The sequence below is a fragment of the Megalobrama amblycephala genome, linkage group LG8 (genome assembly GCF_018812025.1).
Source record: "Megalobrama amblycephala isolate DHTTF-2021 linkage group LG8, ASM1881202v1, whole genome shotgun sequence".
In the NCBI taxonomy this organism is placed as follows: Eukaryota; Metazoa; Chordata; class Actinopteri; order Cypriniformes; family Xenocyprididae; genus Megalobrama; species Megalobrama amblycephala.
In genome coordinates, this window is record NC_063051.1 from 15192987 (window position 1) to 15218106 (window position 25120).

General features: G+C 37.4%; 1 long non-coding RNA gene across 1 annotated transcript in view; it reads left to right on the forward strand.

Moving 5' to 3' along the window:
• The window catches only part of LOC125273863, a 36587-nt gene that overhangs the window by 5716 nt on the left and 5751 nt on the right, over positions 1 to 25120 (forward strand). The window contains exon 2 of the long non-coding RNA XR_007186128.1: positions 18209 to 18299. This is a non-coding gene — a long non-coding RNA (uncharacterized LOC125273863). The remainder of the gene's footprint in view (positions 1 to 18208; positions 18300 to 25120) is intronic.

Sequence of the window (25120 nt, forward strand, 5' to 3'; positions counted from 1 at the left end):
GTTGAACAACTCTGAATGCAAGTCTTATGACATAAAATGTCATCAAACCAATCAATTCTTTTTTTCTTTTTTTCAAACTGGCTAAATTGTTGCTGAACTGGTTGGACAGCTTTTGGATCAGTCAAAGAGGTTGTGATCTGGACCATTATTATAAAGTTAAAAAAAAAAAAAAAAAAATGAGAGAGAAAATTTCTTCACTTTAAAATAATGGTCCAGATCACTAGCAGTTCCTGCTGAAACACTAGATAATACTTGAGTAATTAGTAATGCATTTTATGACTCCTTTTAGAGTAAAAAGATCAGACACATAATGTTGTGATGATTATTAACTGGTAATTCTATTTTTGTCATATTTATTAGTTCTTAATTAGGCTAATCTCATTCAGTAATGATTGATTATCTAATAAGGAACTGTCTCAGTCCAAAATTTACTATTATTAACTGATTAGTTAATCTTGTTTCCATAGTTAATAGTAGTTTCTGAAGTGTTAATGTAGTACTACTCATTTGCCCTGCATTACCTCCTGCATTCCTGTTAATGATGGACCATTAAGTGTTACCACTTTATCATTAGTGTTAGTGTTAGTGACCATTAGTGTTACCACTTTATCTATGCATTTCATAAAACACATTTTTTCCTTCAAAATCGCAATGCAAACACTTGATGCAAAGCAAAGCAATATGACCAGGTGAAACAAAGGTGAATAATGTCATATTTTCTTTTAATTTAGATAACCACCGATATTTTATGGTTTTCATGGTCATAATGTGGTCTTTAGTGAGCTGATGGTCCACATTATTAAGCTAAACCTTCTGGAAGGAATGGCATTTATCCACCTCCTCACTCTACAAATAGTCATGTGAGCGCCAGCAAACCTAGTCGTGCTGGGCTTCGTACTGTGCACTGACCTACTCCTACGGCCAACTCAGAAGCACAAGAAAACATTGGAATATTTGATTTCTAGTCAGGCGGCCAAGGACTACTTACACTGTCCTTCAATAATGATTACTCAATCTGTGCCTCCTGGACCCCACCTCCAGCCCCTCACATTTCCAGCACAGATGTGCAGAGATTGCCACAAACAGTGCCCTCAACTGTGATAGATTTTCACAAACAGCCTTCCTGGTGTTTGGCTAAGCACTGTTTGGGCAGATGTCAAGAAGCATAATTTCATTGGAAAGTTCAGCCCATACCTGCTGCCGACTGGGTTCTGAGCAGTGTTAGCACCCTTGTGTGAAGCAGAGCTCTGAGACAGGCACTGAGCTCCTCTCTGTAATGAGCAGCTAGTTCTGACCACCACTCTTGCTTTTATCTATAGCAATGGTTTGCTTAGGCAAAGCTGACAATATATTGCTCAACACCTAAATCAAGGAGTGTCTGTCAAGAGCTCTCATAGAGTGAACTGTAGTCAAAACTCATGATTGTTTTATATTCCCTTTTCATTACAAATTATTTTGAATAAGTCAAAAATATGTAGTTTTCCCATTATTCCTTACAAAATAAATGCTTTGCTTGCTTGGGGGGTAGATGAAACCATTCAACCTTTCAATCACACTTGTAATTCAATGAAAATACGAGGTCTTCCAGTTGTACTTCTTTAGTAAACAAGTAAGGCTAGAATAATTCGAATACTCTACCTCAGCAATCACAAGGCAAATTAGCCCCAGATTTCATGCACAGTATGTATTTCTAGTTAAAAATTAATGAAGTTCTTGAGTTCTATGGACATTAATAACACTCACTATTAACATCTCAGCACCCTTCCTCTTGTATCTAGCTTTCCGGGTCTCCTCATAAAAAGGAAACAAATGTAATTTAGTGCTACACATCAAATATTAAAACTGTATCTGTAAAATAAATAAGTAGAAAGACCAATATACAAATTTACAAAACACAGACATGGCATGGAATTGAAAATAAATGAGGGTTCATCTGACATACTTAAAAAATGATGTACAATGAGGCAAAAACTGCTCGGGGATATTTTTGATCAAATTATTAATGAGTATTTATCTATTATTTATGAAGCTGAGAGTTAACTATTTATCTGAAATGAATGCATACAGCATTGGTTTCCATAGCTCAGCACTAAGGCTGTTTTTCTTTTGGAATAAGTAGCCGTCAGCTGTTATATGGAGGCTGGAGTTCTGCTGCTCATGACTGTGTAAATGTCAATATCTCAAAAGGTGATTTTACGGTTCATTCAAGCACTGATAAGAAATCATTAGACTTTTTAAGGTTATCGACAGTTTCCAAGAGGCATTTGATGCATAAAAAAGCATTTTTTTGCAGTTCATTAGTTTTGTGCATCTTAAATTGACTCGTCAGGACACTTTTTGCATGGGTCAGCAAGCACATCACAGTGAAACCACATGACTTTTTAATGACCATGCCGTAGTTATAATATCCTATAAAATAAATAAAGCTTATTTAATTTTTTTTTTATTATTTATTTGTGTGTGTGTTGTGCGCGCGTTTTTGTGACATATCAGGACACAAATTTGTATAATGACATGGGTATGACATAGGTATTACAAGGAGAGGGTGACTTATGAGGACATTACCCCATGTCCCCACTTTTCAAAAGGCTTATAAATACAGAATCAGGTTTTTTGAAAAAAAAGTAAAAATGTGCACAGTTTCCTGTGATGGGTAGGTTTAGGGGTAGGGGTAGGGGTAGTGTAGGGGAAAACAAAAACAATATTCACAAAAACAAATGTGTGTGCGTGCGTGCGTGCATGTGTGTTCCTAGACTGCTCAGAAAGTTTACAGTTTTGTTTTTGAAACATAGTTTAGAAGCCAGTTATTAAATTAACCCTGACATGGAGGAAAATATTCAGAAGTTTAATTCAAAACATCATAAGCCTATTAGGCTTAGGGTTGAAATTGCCTGGGCTTTCACTGTGTGCTTCTGACTGTCTATATCTACCTTTTACAATTTAAAAACTGATGTGTTAAAGCACTTAACCCTATGCTTCTTCGAATGGCACTCATCAGATGAGGTTTTTAGGGTAAAAGCTGTTTCTGGAGGGCACACTTTGTACAATTCTTCCCTCTGTCCCTCCATCTTCCCCCTCACCCCCAGCCCTGACATCCTCCGTCTGAAATGCACTAGGTGTTAACACTACAGAGGCAAGAGGAGTTGAAGGGGAAAAAAAATCCTGCAGGTGCCCTATGGGCACCTTTCAAATTAAGCGTCTGGCTGCTGTGTCTTATGTGCAGTTTTGAAACATTAACAAGACCTTTGAGAGAAGGGAATGGGGAGAGAGAAGGGTGAAGAGTAGAGTGAAGAACATAGCATGACAGTCTTTAATGATTTATTGAACAGATACAAATTATTTTGGCCCTGGACTCTACTGTTTGGTGGAAGTCAATGAGAAGGCAAGCCAGGGCATGCCATGGGCATTCAGCAGGGCTGAGAGAGGCACTGTGTTATAAAGAAAGAGAAAAAGAGGACAGGAGATTGATAGAGAAAGATGAGGTTGACAGACCCTGAAAGAATTACTCTAGCTCTATTTGTATGCTGCATGCACTGTTTAGTAATGTTGGATTAGTAAAGTACTTTACAGTATATGTGTCTCACAGACCAACATGAAAACTTTTAGGCAGGGTTAGACATCTCTCCATCTGTTGTATTCCAAAAGCATATGAACTGAGTCCCCAAAACATATTCGGACACTTCTACACTGAAAATGATTTGCTGGAAAAGTGTTTTTGTCTTCCTTTAAAATAAATGACATTTGGTTTGATATTTTGTTATACAGTGCATTTTAAGTATGCCTTATGTCCAAATATTTGGCAACAAATGTAGGTGGCCTTTTTCTGTAATTAATCAATTTCCCACCTTTTCTTGTATTAAAACTTGTCATATAAGCAGTATTACTGCCTCAAGGTCTATCTTAAGTCCATGTCAGTCAGGAGGATTCTTCCAAATGTGCTACAGTGCTGAATTTCATTAATTTGTTTGAGGAAGGCATGTCGATTTGCAAAGCCCGCTTGGGCTCATTGATAAATCTTACCACCAGTTTAGCGTGGATGACCACTTGAGATCTGCTGAGGCCGGACGCTTCGGCAGCGTTAAATATTTTCTTTGAAATTAATAAGTGCACTTTAAGCTCTCTGTGGCATGTTAACCCCAGTAAGCACTTTTCAGAGCCGCTGATGATGGACGAAATGTTCTTAATAATTTGTGTATCTAATTTGCGCTGAAGGAGTAATGGAGATGTTCTCTCATTGCACAGACAAGCCACACTCTCATCGTTAGCCCTAGATTTCTAGTGACACATGACCTTGATTGCAAGATTTCCAAGTGACACATAACCATTGTCTTATTGGTAGCATTTGGAGTTTTATGGCTCCATTTATATGTAAAAAAATTGAAAAACCCACCCAGCCATTAAACTTGCTTACTTGTTGGCATATGAAGCCTCATTTACATCTACAGCAACTTTCATATGTCACCAGTTACTATACTGATTAGTCACTAGTAGATGTTCCTAGACCTTGTTGCCTTATATGAACATCAGTACAGTTCAGATGTTGTTCCACACCATGTCAACAAATCAGTATATATGTCTTGTGCCCGAGTAAATATTACTGATAAATCCTTGTCTGAATGGAGATTATTTTTTAACTACCCAAGAATAATTTTCCCTGATAATATTTAAGCAGTCATGTCATGTGTCAGCTGTCTAGAATCAGAACTAGAACTAGAGATGCCAGATTTTAAAATTGATCATTCTATTGTTTAATTGAATTGATCAAACAGGTTTGCAAAACGGTCTGAAATTGTTTACAATTTACTTTGATTAATTTGGACAGTTCATTCATGCACTGAATTCCAAAGAGAACAAAAAGAGTGCTAAATGAGGTGGATATTTTACTTAAAATCCATAATAGGAAACAAAACCGGCAAATGTCTTCTATCATTTATGTGAATGGGGACCATTTTTTATGGGGGCCTGTGTTCACAATGCAATGTAGTGCATCACCATGTCCATAAATAGACACCAAAAATGCATGTCAACAGCTTCATTGTCTAACTTCGGAGCTTAGCTGCCATCATGTCAGGGTCGAGATTAAGGAGCTCCAATCCCGCTTGGCACTCTTCTCAAGGGATAAGAGTCAAGCCCATGCTCCTTGTGGTTTGGGTTGACCGGCAACTCCGGTCATGGGGCTCGCAGGTTGAGTTAATAGAAGGAGATTTTAAGACAGATAATTCCCTATCTCTGGCTCTTTATGCTGACTCAGAGGACCCCGCTCTGGATCTCAATGCTTGCTCTGCAAATTCATGATGAGAATGAGGACCTTGTGCTTTCTGCATCTGATCCTGTGGGATTGGATGCAGATAAGCAGGTGGGTGTATCATCAGAGCAGCTTCCTCAGTCAGCCACTTTTGAGGAGCTGCTTGAGGTTGTTACGCACGTGGTGGCCAGATTAAATTTAGATTGGCCATATGAGAGGCAAGTGATTGTTCATTCTACGTAAGATTATCACTTCCTCACATCCTTGCGAGTGCAACCTCCCAGCTGCCATCTCCCGTTCTTCCCCGATCTCCACACTGAGATGTCGGGATTGTGAAGGGATTTGTACTCTGCTCATTTGCACCACTCCATCCTGTTCCACATTCCCTTTGGGTCGCCCCATCTTTGCTCGAGTAGTCCCTGCCAGTTCACTGATTCAGGACCTCGAACAGACCGAAATGATAGAAAATGTTATATCTGAGGTACAGACATCCTGTCGAGACAGTGGCTGAGGCCCAGGGAATGGTGTCTCAATCCACAAGTAGTGGAATCCATATGGCAGAGGTACAGCCGAGCGAAAGTGGATTTGTTTGCCTCCGAGGAGATAACCACTGTCCTCTCTGGTTCACCCTCATACCTCCAGCTCCTCTAGGGCTCCACCTGTGGATGGAACATCATTTGGGAGACATCCCTGCAAGGTGCCAGACGGCTGAGGCCTATCTGCTGATTGTGAGTTCAGCGTGACCTAGCATTGCCCTGTTGAAAGAAAAAAAACAGCATATGCTGGTTAGGTATGTTTTGAAGCATGGCAGCTGGGTTAAGCTGGTTCTTAGTTGGTCCTTAGCAGGTCATGAGCTGGTTTAAGCTGGTCTAGTGCTGGTCCTAAGCTAGTCCTAAGCAACTAGCTCCAGCTCAGGACTAGCTTATAACCAGCTCAGAACCAGCTTAAACTAGCTCATGACCAACTAAGGACCAACATAAACCAGCTCAAACCAGCTGCTATGCTTCAAAACATACCTAACTAGCATATGCTGTGTGTTTTAACAGGGTGGTTCTAGGGGCCTTAATAGAAGATTTGTTTGAGCCTTTACACTTTAAAAAATTTGGGGTTAAAAACAACCCAAGTTAGGTTGAAAATGAACAAACCCAGCAACTGGGTTGTTTTAACCCAAGTGTAGAGTCAGTTTCAGCAAAAATGGTGACTCTTAATGTAGCTTTGTTGTTGACGCTAAAATCACTAAAGCTAGTCTCATGTTCCTTCTTCAGCTCCTCAGCCAGTTATGTTGCAAACTTTCTTTCCTCAGCCTTTCAAACACAGAAGCAAGAAAGCCTTGATTTGTTATGCCCTGTCCTTGCTTTGGAGATTTATGTCCACTGCTCAGGCCAGTAGTGTAAATCTTCCTAGCTTTTGGTATGTTTTGGTGGTCGCAATAGAGGTCGCCTCTAGGTGTTTGGTCCCACTCCATTAGGATTGTAGCATCTTCTAGAGCTCTTGCGAGGTGCACCTTTACAAAATGTCTGTGCTGCAGCAGGTTGGTCCTCACTGCACACTTTCATCAGGTTTTACAGCTTAGACATGGATACAAACCCAGGAGCTATTGACCTTCAGGGTTAGTCCAAGTCTAGTCTGTGCTCAACAAGAGTCTGTGCTTCTACACAGCCTTGTGGGCATGCTCTTGCTGTATGGGTGGCAACGTTGGAATTAAGTTCCCATAGCGTCAACGTCATGACGCGGCTTCTCAGGTTACATATGTAACCCGGTTCCCTGAAAGGGGAACAAGACACTGCATCTTGTTGCCATGCCCCTAAGCCTGAGGGTCTTCTTCAGACAATTGAATCTGTCGACAAATGTTTCTGGAATCTGTTTATGGACTTAGTGATGCACTGCGTTGTTGTTGTACATCTAATAAAATCATAAACATAAACATATTCATATTCATATTCATAAAACATATTCAACATACATATTCAATCAACAACTGCAAATTCCTTCTGTCAGGCCCTATAACTACATCTATTGGCTCCCCACAGGGATGTGTACTTTCTCCTCTTCTCTACATCCTATACACAGTCAACTTGAGATTCGATACATTCTGAAGTTTGCTGATGACACAGTTATAGTAAGTTTGTTGGGTGGTGAGGAGAGGAAACATGGGCCTATTGTCGAGTATTTTGCAAACTGGTGTCGACAGGCTGGTCTAATTCTGAACGCTGAGAAAACTAAGGACATGTGCATCGATCTGCGGCCAAATCAGTCAGCAGTCCCAAGTATGATTGGCGATAATAATTTGATTGAATTAGTCAAAAGTTATAAGTACCTAGGCACTATTATCGATAATACATTAAATTTTGTAGAGAATACTGATAGACTGTGTAAGATGAGCCAGCACACTTTATTGTGTGCAGAAATTAACCCTAACCCAAATTTAATATTGACAGGATATTGATGACTTTTTATCAGGCATGTTGAATCTATTTTAACATTTTGATTGATTTGTTGGTTTGCCTCTTTAAAGGTCAAACAAAATGTGCCTTTAATGTGGTGTATTTGTCTGTCTTGTATGTTGTGTAAAAAATCTATCAAGCTGCAGAACAAATTGTCCCTAAGGGGGGACAATACAATATAAATTATGATCAAATAAATAATCAGATACAGTCAACTCCAGAATTATTTGCAATCTTGTTTAATATGAGAAAAGGGAGCTTTGAAAATAAATCTGCATTGTTTATCCTTTTGATCTTTCATTCAAAAAAATCACAAATTTCTAACCTATCATTGAAGTAAAACAATGGAAAGTGGGGGGGAAATCTCATGAAATAAATGTTTTTCTCTAGTTCACATTGGCCACAATTATTGGCACCCGATTATTGCAACCTCCTTTTCCCAAGATAACAGCTCTGAGTCTTCTTCTTTAATGCCTGATGAGTTTGGAGAATACCTGAGATCAGAGACCATTCCTCCATACCGAATCTTTACAGATCCTTCAAATTCCCAGGTCCATGTTGGTGCTTCCCCTCTTCAGTTTACCCACTAATTTTATATAGGGTTCAGGTCAGGGGACCAAGATTACCATGACAGAAGCTTGGATTTGTGTTCATTGACCCATTTTTGTTTTGATTTTGATGTTTGTTTTGGATCATTGTCCTGATGGAAGATCCAACCATGGCCTATTATAAGATTTCTAGCAGAGGCCGTCAGGTTTTGATTTTTTTTATCTGTTGGTATTTGATAGAATCCATGATGCCATGTATCTGAGCAAGATGTCCAGGACCTCCGGCAGAAAAGTAGGCCCACAACATTAAAATCCAGCAGTATATTTAACCGTACACATGGGGTACTTGTATCCATGTTTACACCAAAGCCATCTGGTGGGTTTGCTGCCAAAAAGCTCTTTTTTTAGATTCACCTGACCATAGAAGCCAGTCCAGTTTGAAGTTCCATTCTTGTCTGACAACTGAATATGCTGGAGTTTCTTTTTGGATGAGAGTAGAGGATTTTTCTTGAAACCCTCCTAAACAACATGTGGTGATGTAGGTGCTGTTTGATATTTTTTTAGGCTTTCTGACCCAGAGACTTAACTATTTTCTGAAATTCTCCAGCTGTGATCCTTGGAGAGTCTTTGGCCACTCAAACTATTCTCCTCACTATGCATTAGGACAATATAGACACACCTCATATTCCAGGCAGATTCGTAACATTTCCGTTGTTTGGAAATTCTTAATTATTGTCCTGATGGTGGAAATGGTCATTTTCAATGCTTAAGCTATTTTCTTATAAACACTTTTTTATTTTGTGCTATTCTGTGAAGCTCAACAATCTTTTGCTGCACATCAGGGGACGTATTTACAAAACATATTAAGGCTGAAGTAAAGTAACTCCTAACTTGCCGCTTTAAGAGGAACTCTTAATGGGTGTGTAATAATGGGTGTGTCAGTCTGAAATTTAGTACTCCAAAATTTTTGCTCTAAGAGTATTTCACAAAGAATTTTAGCACTAAAACTAGCTCCTAAATCTGTGAAAAGTTAGGAGTAGTCAAGAGGACTCTTAAGTCACTGACCAAATCACAAACAATCCTAAAATGTGTTTTGCTGTCAATTTGCCTCAGCAGTCTGCTCAAAGACATTGGCAATAGGTAATATAGCCTTGGGTGCTGAATCTTTTCTTCATAAATGCAATAAATGCAATAATTCTGGAGTTGACTATAATTCCCAAAATGACTTGTTTAATATGTTTAATGTTTATAACTTACAGGTTTTATTCACACTGCACAGTTATATCTAGTATATCATCCTGTGGTACTTACACCCTACTGTCTTTCTGCTCTGTATATCTGCACAGCTCTTACTATCTATCTACATGAAGTTTAATGAAGTACAAATGTTGATCTAACCTCCTTCTCTCTGGCTTGCTCTACCCTTTCACCATTTACACTGATGAGCAAAATGTGACTAGACAGAGAGGCTACTTGGTTAATTAAGAGGTTAGACGAAGAAACTCTCTGTGCTAATATTAACCTTTGTCTTGGGAATGTTCTTATCATCTATGCATGATTAACTTGCATGGTACAACAATTAGCATAATTTACCATGACACATTCATTACACTAAAGTATTTAACATAATATGATACCTGTGCTAAAAAAACAAAAAACTCCTGTCAAAATGTAAAAGGTTTGAGGAGGTCTTATAGATCAAGAACTTTGACAAATAAAATAATAGTGTTGTATTAGCAATTAAAACACTATATGCATAAATCACTTTAGTTTATAAGTCACCAGGGACAAACACATCAGCTAAATGAGCTGTGAGCAGGCGAGCAGTCCCACAGCACTAGTTACCACTTTCAAATGACAGGAGCTAAAAACTAAAGACTGCCTCAAGTCACACCACATTTTTTTTTTTTTTTAACCAAGCTTCTTTGAAGCATAAAAAGGCAGACAAATGAAAAAAGTCTATGCTTTCTGAATCTCTTTGCTCAGCTAGTTGTGTAGTACCCCTGCCTAACCACTATGATACAGGGACTTGATGTCTCTCATACAGGCTCATCAAATCACTCTTATTTCTCTGAAGAGATTCTTTGTATGAATCATTACCCCTGTGAAAATAAATAAAAACACACTCCCCTGGTTTCACAGACAAGGCTTAAGTTTTACAAAAATGCATGTTTGAGCTGTTTTAGCTGAAAGCAACTTATACTGACATATCTTATAAAAATATGTCAGTGCCATTGTTTTGTCTCAAGATGCACACCAGTATTTTTATTTTTATTTTTTTTCTAGTGTACGTTTATAAAAGCTACTTAAATATCCTAATCGAAGAAAGGCCTAATCCTGGCTTAGGCTAAGCCCTGTCTGTGAAACCAGGCCACTATTTCATTAATACTAAATTAGAACTAATCTGATTCAGATGCAGTCTGCCTAGTGGTTATGAAATAAAAACAATTACAATAACAATAATAATAACAACAATAATAAAACTTTCAGGGATTGACAGTTAGTCACAAACCTTTTTTTAAGAAAAAAAAATCTTCTTAACTGCTATTTTCTTCTTATTTTCTAATTTACAACAACAACAACAACAACATTTATTTATAAAGCACATTTAAACACAATGTAGATTACACAAGAATAATTTACAGGTTTCCAAACGCTAAAGATTAAAAATACGATTTAAGAGAAGATTTAAAAATGTCCAATGAAGGACCAGACCTCACATGATAGGGGAGACCATTCCAAAGCTTGGGCCCAGCCACAGAAAAGGCCCAATCACCCTTTGATTTATAGCGACACCGAGGCACAGTTAAGAGCAAGTGAGTAGAAGATCTAAGTGCCCTAGCGGGACAGTATGGTACAAGAAGATCATTTATATATCTTGGTGCACGGCCAGACAACACCTTATAAACAAACATTAGGATCTTAAAATTAACTCTAAATTTAATGGGAAGCCAGTGAAGTGATAATGAAGACTGAGGGAGACAAGAATAAAGAGAGTTGCAATGATCTAATCGTGATATTACAAGAGCATGAATCACAACTTCTAAATCTTTGCTTGAAAGGAGATGCTTCAACTTTGCAATTGATCTTAAATGGAAAAAAAGAACTTCCTCTAATAACAGCACTAATTTATTTATCACAAAAATAGTGAAGAGTCAAAGATCACTCCAAGGTTTTTGATTTGTTTGTGTACATTTGTGGAAAAAGGACCTAACTGGGCTTCCAGAGCAGGAGAGGAGTTTGCAGGACAACCTAGAATTAAAACCTCTGTTTTATCCTCATTTAGCTGCAAAAAATTGTTTGCCATCCACCTCTTGATATCATTTACACATTTTAATAGCACATCAGATGAACCAGTGGTGTCAAGCCTTACTGGAAGTCCCAATCGTCTGCATAACAGTGATATGAGATGTTGTATTTCTGAAAAATTAAAATTAAAATTATGAATATTATGTATTCCCAAAAATATTTTTTAAGAATGTTATCTTTTTTCTTGAAATTGTTCTAAAGACAAATCATGAAAATTTGCTGAATTTCCTGAAAAGAATGATTTTAAAAATCATTATCATAAATATCCTCCATGTCTTAAATCCTCAAAGTTAAGATGCTTTCGGTACCCTCCAGTCCCATCCCTGGCCTAATAACATGACTATCACTTGGGATGTGCATAGGATGTTTCAGCTTTTTGTTGAATTCAAAATTCAACAACAACTCGTCAAATAGGAACTTAGTTTTTAATTTTATGATTACGACATGAAAAGTGTAGAAAAGCATAAAACTGCCTACATTTTCATTATGCACACATCTGAGAACATAATCTACCTCCAAATTCATGTTTTTGCCAGGGTGCTGTATGCTTTTGACTGAAAGGAGAACCCATGATTAAATTTAAGTGCAGAGAGAAAAAAGAAGCCATAGTAGCAATCAAACAGTTTTAATAGAGATTCTGGGAATGAAAATGTGAGGCCAGCTTATGAAATTTTAATTTGGCTTTTAGGAAAAGGCTGAAAGGAGGTATTATTAGCGAAATTTAAAAGCAGCTTTTGGTGGAAATGAGCGTTCCATTTAATAACTCAACTCAACGTAGGGTGCATTTCCAGCTGAGTGATTTGTAAACACTAAGCAGACGGTTAACGGCAGAACTGTAGATATAATTGCTGTGTTGTTGCAAATAGCTACTACCCACGTTGTTATGAGGGATGTATCATTATTCTTTACTGTACAAATGTCATAGAGGTGTTTCACAGATTAACACAGAGATCGTGTACACAATGATAAATCCCAAAATAGTGCAGTTGAAATTAGTTTCCATGGCATAAAGTGCTCAACTTAAGAGCAAAAGAATATTCCTTCTCACTGTTTCACCTCTCTCCTCCACACCTCCTTAATTAGCACAAAGGGATCTCCATGAAAGCGTCTACTCCGAATTAACCAAGACATATGAATAAAATATATTTCAGTCTTCTGATGTCTCTAACCATTTTTTTTTCTTTAAATCTACCTTACTAACGAATGAGCATCAAAAAGAGGAAAAAAGGTTGAAAAGGCGAGGAGGGGGAAGAGTGTCACTCTTGAAGTGATTTTTTTTTTTTTTTTTGATTGCCATTATATAAGATATCAGCCTTCTGCCTTCTTGTTTATAGTGCAAATGTCTCACTCTCACAGTGGTAGTTTGGACACCTGATGTATATTTGTGACATTTGAGCTTAGTCTCAAAAGTTGAGTCTGCGTACCACAGAAACCTGTCTGTCTGCCCATTTGTAAGAGGAACAGCTGAGATAAGTTGGGCGAAAGAAAACGGCTGCTTGTCATCAACAAATTTTAGGAGAAAGATACATTCTCACAAGACTGTGAGGAAAGTGGTACCATTTGTCAGATGAAAGTTTCTTCTTTTCTCAAACCTCACTGGAGATATGATCTGTGCTTTGGGGATGTGGAATAGATTGGAGTGGGGTGGGGTGCTGGGGGTTGCCTGCTTCACTTTATGATGATATAATTTTTTTTTTTAAGGAATGGTTATAGGCACATTTTTAATTACATTTTTGCATTTTTATTCTTTTTTTAGTGTACTATGTGATAATATAGGCTGGGAAAAAAATGCTGTACTCCACTCATTCAAAAAAACTTTCACTGTTGTTTCACTCAAACCATTCTTGTTCACATTACTTAAAAAATCCATGTAACTATGAGTTGTTTCTACTAAAAATTAGTATTGTCAGCTTTACATAATAATTGTTTGTTCAGTCAGCTTAAAGCTGCAGTCCGTGATTTTTCCTCTTTGTCGCCATCTCTTGTTTGAAACCTGCAATTGCAGTCATATGCGGAACAGTTATCTGTACGTGCGTTGTGCCTCGGCACAGCTCGTCAGCGCGGATGAATCTAATGTTTCTGTCAGTCACCGCACAGGTGTGAATACTGTACTTCAGAATCACAGATTCTACGTATTGAAAGTATGACCAATATAAGAATTTTCACTGGAAAATATCATCTGAACAAGTAAGTAACATGTCTGCCACTTTTGTTCTGACCAACTGAGGAAAAAAGCATTAGGCCTACAATAAATCGTGCTGCCAATGATGATTAAATCTAACGATCGCTTAGCTCAGATCATGCCAAACCGTGCAAATTATTATTACTGTTATACTTTGTTCTCAAATCGTTAATGTTAACAACATCAGCATTGCTATGACTATGTGTATATTAGCGTTACCTGTAGATTTCAATTTCTGTAGCCACTCAACAGTCCAAAGTCTTTTGCTTTTTGACTACGGGTGTATATCCTCACGTGATAAAACCGATTAGCCTGGACTCCTTCCTTTCTGTTTATGGACGTGACGTAATGACGCACTGCTTCATGCTCAAATTTCCCGCGGAAATCCACCATGTCGCTCTTATTATCAAACATTATTACAAGCTTACCGTTGTGAATCAAGCTAAGATAATGAGATAGTTTTGAACATTGGCTGGTTATGTACTTGCTCAAAAATTGATTTTGGATATTTTTTAACCAAAAAAAGTTACAGACTGCAGCTTTAACATTGCTGAGTGAAACGCACAAATTATGGCTGACACAACTAACTGGGCAGTGCATCCGTAGTTCCCAGTATGCTTTGCAAGGGACTGCATTAGGAGAGTAAATTTAGGGATAAATGTGTTATTGTATGTGTTTTTCAGTAAAGGAAAAGATGTTGTTAATGTTAGTGTTTAATGTTCAGTTATGTTGAACATTTAGAGGAGTTTCTGTAATGTTTTTGAATTTTGTGGTTACCATTATGCAGAAGAGTGGCACCTGTGTATAGCGCTCATATACACATTTAGGATGGAATTCCTGCGTTTAATTAAATTGAGTTTGTTCAATGAGTTATTTTTTGAATGCATTTTGTAGAGCAAATACAACCTGAATTCCGGAAATGGTGGGACATTTTCTTTTTAAATTTGAATAAAATAAAAACTAAAAGACTTTCAAATCACATGAGCCAATATTTTATTCACAATAGAACATAGATAACATAACAAATGTTCACAATCCGCCGTGCCATCTGCAGATGCCAACTAAAGCTCTATCATGCAAAAAGGAAGCCAAATGTGAACATGGTCCAGAAGCACCGTCGTGTCCTGTGGGCCAAGGCTCATTTAAAATGGACTGTTTCGAAGTGGAAAAGTGTTATATGGTCAGACGAGTCCAAATTTGACATTTTTGTTGGAAATCATGGACACCAGGTCCTCTGGGCTAAAGAGGAGTAAGACCTTCCAGAGTGTTATCAGCGTTCAGTTCAAAAGCCAGCATGCCTGATGGTATGGGGGTGCATAAGTGCATACGGTATGGGCAGCTTGCATGTTTTGGAAGGCACTATGAATGCTGAAAGGTATGTAAAGGTTTTAGAGCAACATATGCTCACCTCCAGATGATGTCTATTTCAGGGAAGGCCTTGTGTATTTCAGCAGGACAATGCAAAACCACATACTGCAGCTATTACAACAGCATGGCTTCGTTGTAGAGGAGTCCGGGTACTGAATTGGCCTGCCTGCAGTCCAGATCTTTCACCTATAGAGAACATTTGCAGAATCATTAAACAGAAAATATGTCAAAGACGACCACAAACTACTTTATATGTGTAAACATATATCAGGAAAGAATAGGACCAAATTCCAACACCAAAACTCCAGAAACTCATAACCTCGGTGCCCAGACGTCTTCAAACTGTTTTGAAAAGAAAAGGAGATGCTACACCATGGTAAACATGCCCCTGTCCCAAATATTTTAATTTTATAAGGTAAATTAAGTCAATAAATTTGTTCACCTTACATAATAAAAATAACATTATTAAATAAACTGTACATATAAATATTATGTAACAGTGACAAATTCAAATGATTTGTATTTACTCAATTTTGTCAGCTTTACTTGAATTTCTTTTGTTGATACAACTAAATTATCATTTGTACAAATTACTCAATATGTTGCGTGGAACCACTTGACAATTCTTTTTTAAGTAAATCCAATTACAAAATTTTGAGTGCTGTAAAAAGTAGTAATGAGCAATTGTTTTTTACAGTGTATCTTCAATGTCAGTAGATCTTTAACATCCCGAATAGAAAAGTTTATAATTTATTTCCTGCCAAATTTAGTGCATTTGTTTTTATTTAGTGCATTTGTTACATTCTGCTTTAAAAAGTAGAGCCTGTGGTGTGTTTGAAGTGCAGTGTTATCTGCAGGAAATAGGTCATTAAAACTGACTACATGAGATCGGTGCAGGTCGAGTGAGAAATAGGTCAGGGTCAAAGGCCATAGAAAGATATACTGTGCAGTTTTGTCACTTATGAAAAGAGAGCACTTAAATCTTTGTGCATTTCTTAAGTGAATTCTTTATAGGTCTTGGTGTTTAATAATTGAATTCCATGTGCCAGATGGGATTAAAAAACAAACAAAAACAATTTGGGTTAGGGTCACACTATTAAACTATTTAACTACTACTATGATACTTTAAATTTAAATAAATTGTCATGTATTTTAGTCAAACATTGACCATTGACTCAGTAATAATAATAATAAATAGTCTGATTTAGGGGCCTGTGAAGATACTAGTGAATAGTGAATCGCATGAAGTCTGTTTGCTCTGTTTACAACACAACGGGGTGCTTTGTGCTTCATGTACTTGACTTTATTGATTTTTCCTTACGCTGGCAAAAAGAGCAGTAATTATGAACCTGGAACAGCTCATTGATTTGACTCGCCATTGGAGATTTCACACTGACAAATCATTAGCTTCCTTTTTCTGGGTTCCACCAGTTTGCGTTTTTAACTTGCTTAACTGAACTCAACAATTATACTGAAGACAATATGGATAGAAGTGGAAGGGAGGCAGGGGAGACAACGTTCCATTTTCTTGACGTTGCAAATAAGAAATAATGATGTTTGCTTTTGAAATAAAAGCCATTCCAGTACATACTAAATGACAGCAAACTATAAGGCGGAACCTGTAATGTGAGCAGCTTTTTCATTACAAAGAAGCAGCAGTGAGGGGAAACACAGAGAGAGATGGTTGCCACCATTTCATTGGAAACAAACATTGCTTTGGGCCTCTTTGTAAACAGTACACAGCTGCTATTTCGAGTGATGGGAGCTCCACCTTGTCACAACAATTCCTTAAAAGAGGAACAGTTTAATGTCAACAATATTTTCTCCATCTGCCTGTTCATGAAAACCCTGCGGATCCACCAGGGAAAAGCTTCCTCTCACACAGCCGGGGAGGTGCGGAATCCAGATTTCGCAAAGAGCGCATCATATTACATCAACTGGGGAAGATGCGCTAGCGCAACACTCAATGGTCCCTAACCTTGGAAGAAATCCATTTGTTTAATCGATAGTTAGATGCATAGATATTCTCAATAAAATCTTGAGAGGAAATGTAGTAGTAGAAGAGGGATTACATGACTTTGATTAAAGGAATAGTTCACCAAAAGTGAAAATACATGTACCTACATGTACATGTTCCTGTATGCATTTCTTTCCTCTGTGAACCAGACAGACACAAAAAAGGCTCAACCTTTTTTTTTTTTTTTTTTTTTTTTTTTTTTTTTTGATTTTGACTATCATTTGTATGGACAAAAAAACAAACAAACAAAAAAATTCTCATCCCTATAACAACTAAATACAATCAGTATAATACAGACAATTCACTTTAATATTGTATGATATTAGAAGAGGCTTATTTGTCTTTTCTTTCACAATACAATAGTAACAATAAAGTGCATAATTCAGTGCCTGACTGACACTAGGATTTCTCTCAGGTGTTAAAACTCAATCAGGAAGCTGGTCATTTTATTAAGAGGCCTCACCTTGGTTCCAATTTACAGTGATCATGAATTATTTCCTCTTCTATAACTCTCCAACTGACAGCTTCACACAGACACAAAATCCCAATTAAGGTTTCCATGAGCAGAGTGTCAGTCTCTAATTGGATTAGATTACAAACTTGATTGGGACCAATTAGCATGCTATGGCCTCACCTTTTGAAAAAGGAAAAAGTAATTTATCCTAATGGAGACGTTTGCCAAGGTGTATATTAGGAGTTTTACTGCAGTCACTGAGTCAGATGGCCTGGCCCCAGGCTCTGTGATTTAAGCAGGCTTATAAATAGGCTGGCTGTTAACACACGCGACAGGAACGGAGAATGAATCTGGCGCCGGAGCGTTTCCTTCTGCAATCAGGATTCTGTGGGGGAGCTGACACTTCACATTTAGATCGCATAGAAGTAAAGCCTCTGGTAACAGGTGTGACCTATAGTAAGCTTGACTAATGCTCACCACTGCAATGTCCTGGCTAGATTTAATGGAAAATCACCATAAAGGTAATTTGCAGGAAGTAAATGTAGTCTGCCTTACATTAAGACCGCAGAAATGAAGAAGAACCTGGTGCTTTGCATGATACTCATTTCCACCATTTTGATACCTTATTTTCTCCTTTTCAGATTAACGGCCATCACAGCCCACTCTAAATGGAAAGTCAAAAAAAATGGCATCCAAGCATGCAGATGCAGACAGAACTTCAGAAGAAATTGGGTAAGAATGAAAGGTTAAGTATATTTGTTTTCTCAGGCACTGTAATTACCTTTCAACTATAAAGCTCAAATCACAGGCACCTTGCAAAGTGTTTACTTCCTATTACTGACTGATGGCTTCTTTAAAGTTCCTTGGCAGCTCATATATAAACAATCAAATTAATTAATTACCTCATTCAGCTTGCATTTTCCCCATGCTTCACTTTCACAAAGCAAGAAGAGTGTTCAGAATTGAAAACAGAGCAGGGGAGGTTTACAGGAAATCCCAGACATATAATTGGACTTTGTGTGTGTCTTTGTTTATGGCTCTCTCTACCAGTAAAAATGACATGTGAAATTAAAATGAAATGCTTTGATCAGTGATAGCATTTGAATGCGGGGAGGGTTTAAATATTTAAAATTCATCTGCAGCGTCACACTTTGATCTGCCGACTGATTAATGAGGTTTGTTATTGAAAATATACTAAACGAATCTCAGAACGCCTGCCCACTGTACTTGCAAGTTGTCTCGCTGAGCAAGGGGAAAAATTACGATATTTTAAAGTAAAGGGTAAACTGCTCGTTGGAATTGCCTTTCGTTTTCTCCTCCTCTTTTTGGAGAATGAGACAGAAACAAATAGTGTTTTCTTCTTTAAGTGTACTATTCGTGCTTCATTATTTCTTGTGAATAGTAGTGATAGTATCTTCAAGCTGTGTTGAAAAATCTGTCTGTCTGTATTGTTGGTGCGTCCTAGTGCTGTATTTTTTTTGTTGTTGTTTTCTCTCTCTCTTTCACACTCTCTCATTTTTTTCTTTCTCAGATACCCAGATATAAGTCCATTTTCCTCTCACTCATCATCATCCAAAGACATCAGTCTTTTACTGCCAAATGACCGAGATCATAGTCAATAAAACAGCATGCTAGACCACCCAGTGAAGACCTCTTGTTTAAAGACCTCACACTTTGTGTGTGTGTGTGTGTGTGTGTATATATATATATATATATATATATATATATATATATATATATATATATACATACATATATAGAGAGCAATATTACATGAGTAACCATGCAATATGGCTGTATATCAGCACGGCTGTGATTTGGCCGTAGGTAATCGCAGCTTGCAGATATACAGCCATAACGCACGGCTACCTGCGGAGGAAAGCTATATCATTGTCTTTGTCCTTTTAACATCAGGCTGTCATCACTCCCACGAGAGCGCTATTTGTCAGTTGTGTCTCATAAGGTATTGTTTAAAGTAAAAACAACTTCCTTGTTTAATTCCATTTCAATATAAAAGTCTTTGCGACTGACTCACTCACTCACAGTCTTCTGCACCATCTTATGGCATATAAATGTAACTTTCAATGAAGTTGAAATCACAGACTCTTTCTCAATACCAAAAATAAGGCATGTTATTTATATAAAATATTATTTATTGAACAATAATATTTAAATTGACAGCAATAGCCATTATAACAGCATAAGAAGTACAATAGGAAATAAGCAAACAGTTCAGTCAAACATACAAAAGCAGCGCTCTAGTTAGTAAGCCTACAGGATTTAATTTCAATGTAAATATAAAGTTATGAAACTTAATATAGCCCTTAAGTCAAATCTATTAGCTCTGGAACAAGTAATAGATTAATAAGACCAAAGATTGTTCGTTTGTCTGTTCTAAAACAAATTATACCTCATGTTTAAACACTATCTACATAAGAGCCAGCGGCAAATTCCAGAAGGACTGGCTGGAATGTTCTCTGCGGGTACATGAGTTCTGAATGGTCGCCGACGTCCTGGAGCTCCGAAAGTGTCTAAACAAATTTTCAAATAGGTGTTATGTTTACATATAAATCATATATCTTGGATCTAAACAACTATATTTTGCCTAAAACCTCTTAAATCATACACTCCATTACAAATAACAGTAGTGTCTATAAAAATATGATGGGTTTGCTCATCTGCCATGACACTCTCTGTGAGATTGCTGACATTGGAGTGATTCAAATGGTGAAATGGTTCCTGTGGCAATACTGGTACAATATGTCTACTCGTTAAAAATTGCAGTTAAAAATTACAGATGAATTTCTCAATTTCAGTTCATTTTAATTTTACTTCCTTAAATGAAATTCATTTCACATTCAGGAGCACAATCCTTTAAAAATGTATGGAAGTTTGTTATTGTGTGGAAAATGTAAACTATATTAGTTTGGATGCATGAATTATTATCAAAAAATCATATTAGCTCGACTTGCTGACCCTACTCGCACTCTACAGGGCAACTTACCCCTCCCCGCCATCACACAAGTGTCTATCACTGACCAACAAGGCCAATGCAGTTAAACCCTCTGTAGTGTGCTACCTCACAGCTGACCAGGTTAGGAGAACAGGGCTATTGTTCTTCAGGAAGTGTGTGCGTTTCATTCCTGATATCTCTTCTTAAAACCTGCGAGGGAGAGGGTTTAAATTGATCAGCATCAAGCTGACAGTTTCTTTGTAGTGGGGCCGGACCATGCTGAGTTCATGGAATTCATAATATGCTTGAATAGATGAGCGCTCCAGCGCACTAAAGGCTTACATAAATGAGGAATTATTAGGCACTAACTGTACCATCAGGGTCAAGGCTTTTCTCTTTAAAGTGACTCGTATTGAACAGTACGGCAACCTTAAAGACGTTTTTTTCACATGTAGTTCTACTTCAATAATTACATTAAGTGATATTTGCTCAATGTAAGTTCAAACATCAAGCATTTAAATTCATAAGCAGGGAAATAAACAGAGATAAATGTGTCCACTTGATCCAGAAATGCCTCAGTGAGTTTGCTCCAGAATAATGTACCCAGCCTGTAAAATGCTTATTAAATTAGAGGAGCGTTCCTTCTTACAATACAATGCTTTCATCATCTAATAAATATTCAAAAGACAGACGGCTCCGAAAACAAATATGAGACATAGTTTGCAGTTGTTTTCATGTGACATGAATGTTTCATTAAGTGCTAAATGTAGAAAAGCCATTCCAATTTCTTCTCCAGCCGCAAGCTGCAACAAACCCAAACTGAATCCTAATGAGTTTTCTATTACAGTAGGGAATATGCTGCAGTCTGACTACAAAGCTTAATGTTTAGGGGTGAAATTAGAACAGTGTTGCCAGATGAACCGTCTCCAAAAATAAAGAAAAATAGATTTCCAGTGGATGATTCTAGTACAGTATGACTTCATCGAACCTTCTCCACAGTTCCCGCTCATCACAATTTCCACCACAATCATGATCAGCGACTATCAAGCCAGTCTGAGAGGCTAGAGAAGTGTGAAATTTTCATTTTAGCACTGGCCTGGGCAGGTTGTGAGGAAAAGGTGAGTAACTGAAGTTGTTGCAGGTCAGTGATGATGTGTCTCCCGTAAGGTGTTGTCTGCGTCTGACAGGTGATGTAGCGGGTCATGAATTGCATGTCTTAACATTTCAGGCCTGTGCACGGACTGATGTTTCAAATGCTGTTGCAGAGGCATTATGAGGAAGAGCCACCTGCTCATGAACAAGGTGATCAATGAACAGGGAGCTTTCAGTGGGCTCCATACGAGACCCTTATTGATGTTTCAGGACTCGGGCCAGAATCGATGGCAGCTGTTTGAGTCTGACTGAGCTAACTGCGCTTAACGTCAGCTCTGAAGGTGAAATTAATTGATTGAGGGGATGACATTTATTGGAGATGGGTGTCAATCTGTGTTTATTTATGCTCCCATGAGCAATTATAACAGGAGGAGGGGAGAGTCTGGGATGAGAAGAGCTCAGGGTCTTTCTTTCACCAGCTTATCACAATGTCTTTGGTTCCTCTGTGGTAGTTTGATGCAATTAGTGGCATTGAAAGTGGTTGAATGGCATTAAATTTTAATGCCCTTTCACCACTGAGAATGTGCCCATGATGGCACAGGCTCCTATTAAAACAAAGACAGGTGGTGATGATGGTGCGTTCACCCCTGTCAGAGCTGTGTCATGAGCAGAATGATAGTAATTAGTGTGATAAAAATATATATTCGGCAAGAGTGCAATGATGAATCTTTCCTTCCAAAGTTTTAGAGAGAAGCTACCTTTAGCTAGTAACTGATGTTTGAAGAACTTCATGAGACGCCATCTTGTCTGGCTATCTTCTGTTACACTAGGAAAGGGGAAAAAAGTCATATAATTTCACTTTGAAATTAGTCGGAGATGATCCATAGAAAATTCTCAATTCAAGTGTACCATTTTAGTTGATTTCCTCATTACAACATTATATTATATACTCCTAAAACCTTGTCCTCAAAGTATACATATACTGTACATTTTCCTAAAACCACTTGTCCTCAATGCATCAAAAAGATTACAAAATATTTTTAATTTAAGAAAAAACAGAAATATGCATAATTTAAGACCCAGTTCTATAATGTACTTAAAGTGCTCTATTTCCGTGCACCAATTTTGTACTTAATATACTAAAAATGTATCTTTAGTACTTAATCTTAAGAACATCTAAGTGTACTCAACTGTGCTATTTTGAGACGCCATCAAATTTGAACTAAAATGTGCTTTTAAATATACTACATCTGAACCCATAGTGTACTACAAGTGGTAACTAAATATATATTTTAAATACAGACAGGCTGGTAAAATAAAATCACACAGGCTGGTATTATTTTTCTTTTACATCTATTTTACTAAAATAAATTGTGCTTTTATTTTCTGTCATACTGATTTCTGAAAACTATAGATTTTATTTTTAGTGTGTTGTTTATATATATCAGGGGTGGGGAACGTTGATCCTGGAGGGCCATTGTCTGGCAGAGTTTAGCTCCAACCCTGAAAAAATCACTCACCTGCCTGTAACTTTAGTAATCCTGAAGGCCTGGATTGGCTTCAGGTGTGTTTAATTAGGGTTGGAGCTAAACTCTGCAGGACAATGGCCCTCCAGGATCAACGTTCCCCACCCCTGATATATATTATATAAATTTTACACAAAATATATTTCCTGTTCAATTTCTATTGGAGTTTGTTTCTATTAAAGTTTTAAGTAGGTCCTATTGGTAGTTTGCAACACGAGAAAAAAAGAAAAAAAAATGACTACTGCATTTAATAAATCAATTCAGAATCTCATTTCATTTCTTCTTTCAAGTGAATGACATATTTGTCAATATTTATAATAAATATTTGATTATTTTTGTATCTAACTGCGTTGCCCCATATGTAATCAAAGAGAATCATAGCTCTGAAAATGTTGGACAGATAAATCAAAAATAATTCCTTGATACATAAATGTTCTTTTTTTTTTTTTTTTTTGTAATCTGTTTTGACCCAATACTATAAAATGAGTGATAAATTGTCAAATACAGATTCAGAAAGAATGCTTTTATATTGCAAGAGACACATGTCAATGTGGTAAATTGCTTTGAAAGGGAAGTGTTAATGTGCCAGGGAGTCTTCTAGGAGCAGCCACTTTCATTTAGCCACAATTCTCCACTTTCTTTCCCTCCCTGTGTCTTGAAACTGTCCCTTAAGAAGGCCAACCTGCTGACAAGTCCCATCTAGTCATTGTACCTCTTAAAGTATCTTTCCTCCACGCTAATCAAAATGACTCTCTGTTAAATAAACCATGAAAAAAGCTTTCCCACTGACGGTGCACTGAGGCGTAAGGCTGTAACGCTGGAGCATTAATCAACAGATTGGATTTCTGCATGCAACTGAGATTCTCTCTTCCTTTGCAAGTCTTAATTACAGAACAGAAGACCAATAAAAGGACAAAGAGATGGTATCTGGTCAGAATGAGTGGACAAATGAACAAAATCAGATGTTTGTTCGCTGTGGTTTAAAGGAACTAAAGGAAATGGAAAGTTGTGTTTGGTACAAGGCACAAGAGAGAGAGAGCTACCAAAAGACATCAGTGAAAGTGACTGGTCTGTTCTGTCAGCGATGTAGCAGAATGCTAAGTGGCCAACCAAAATGGCAGAGCAGAGTATGAAGGCGGTGTCTCAGCCTTTAGAGAGTGGGAATGGGTAACAAGGGCAGGCAGCAGGTTCCTTTAGTGTGGCTTGCCTGTTTTATGTGCCTGTGCAGACATGCTATTCCATATCACATCAAACTAAAGATTACAAGAGATCACAAGACAAGAGGCCAGGCAGAAGAAGGGACATTACTGACTATGATTACTCCTGTCACCATCCCAAAATTTCAGATTATAAACCATACACAATATGATTACTATTTCTGCCAGAATAGTGTAGACTGGGAATGCTTGTAAGATGCTTGTAACACAGTCAGTTTAACCAATAAGAAATTTTTGGTATCTTACATGACCACCATCATACCAGGGGATATAAAGGATTTACTGGATGAAAAAAAAAAAAAATGTAATGGTTGAAAATTAATATATATATATATATATATATATATATATATATATATATATATATATATATATATATATATATATATATGACCCAAAACATCATTAGATGTTCAAAAAATTATCCAGTATTACATATCTGTGAGTGGAAAACGTATGTGAAGCTCTAGAAATGGCAGTAAATTTGAAGGTGAGCTTAGGCTCCACCTGTTCTTAAATGTATTCAGTCAATGGGTTGCCAATCAGGTGTCAGTCTGTGTCCTGTTTTATTTAAAGAACATGGATGAAGCAAAGCCTGAACTTCACAACACGTGTTTGTGGCAATGTATCATGGCACGGACAAAGGAGATTTCTGAGGAACTCAGATTGGAAAAGGTTATAAAACCATCTCTAAAAAGTGTGGACTCATTTTGTACAAATGGAGGAAATACAAGACAATTGCTAACCTCCCCAGGAGTGGTCAAC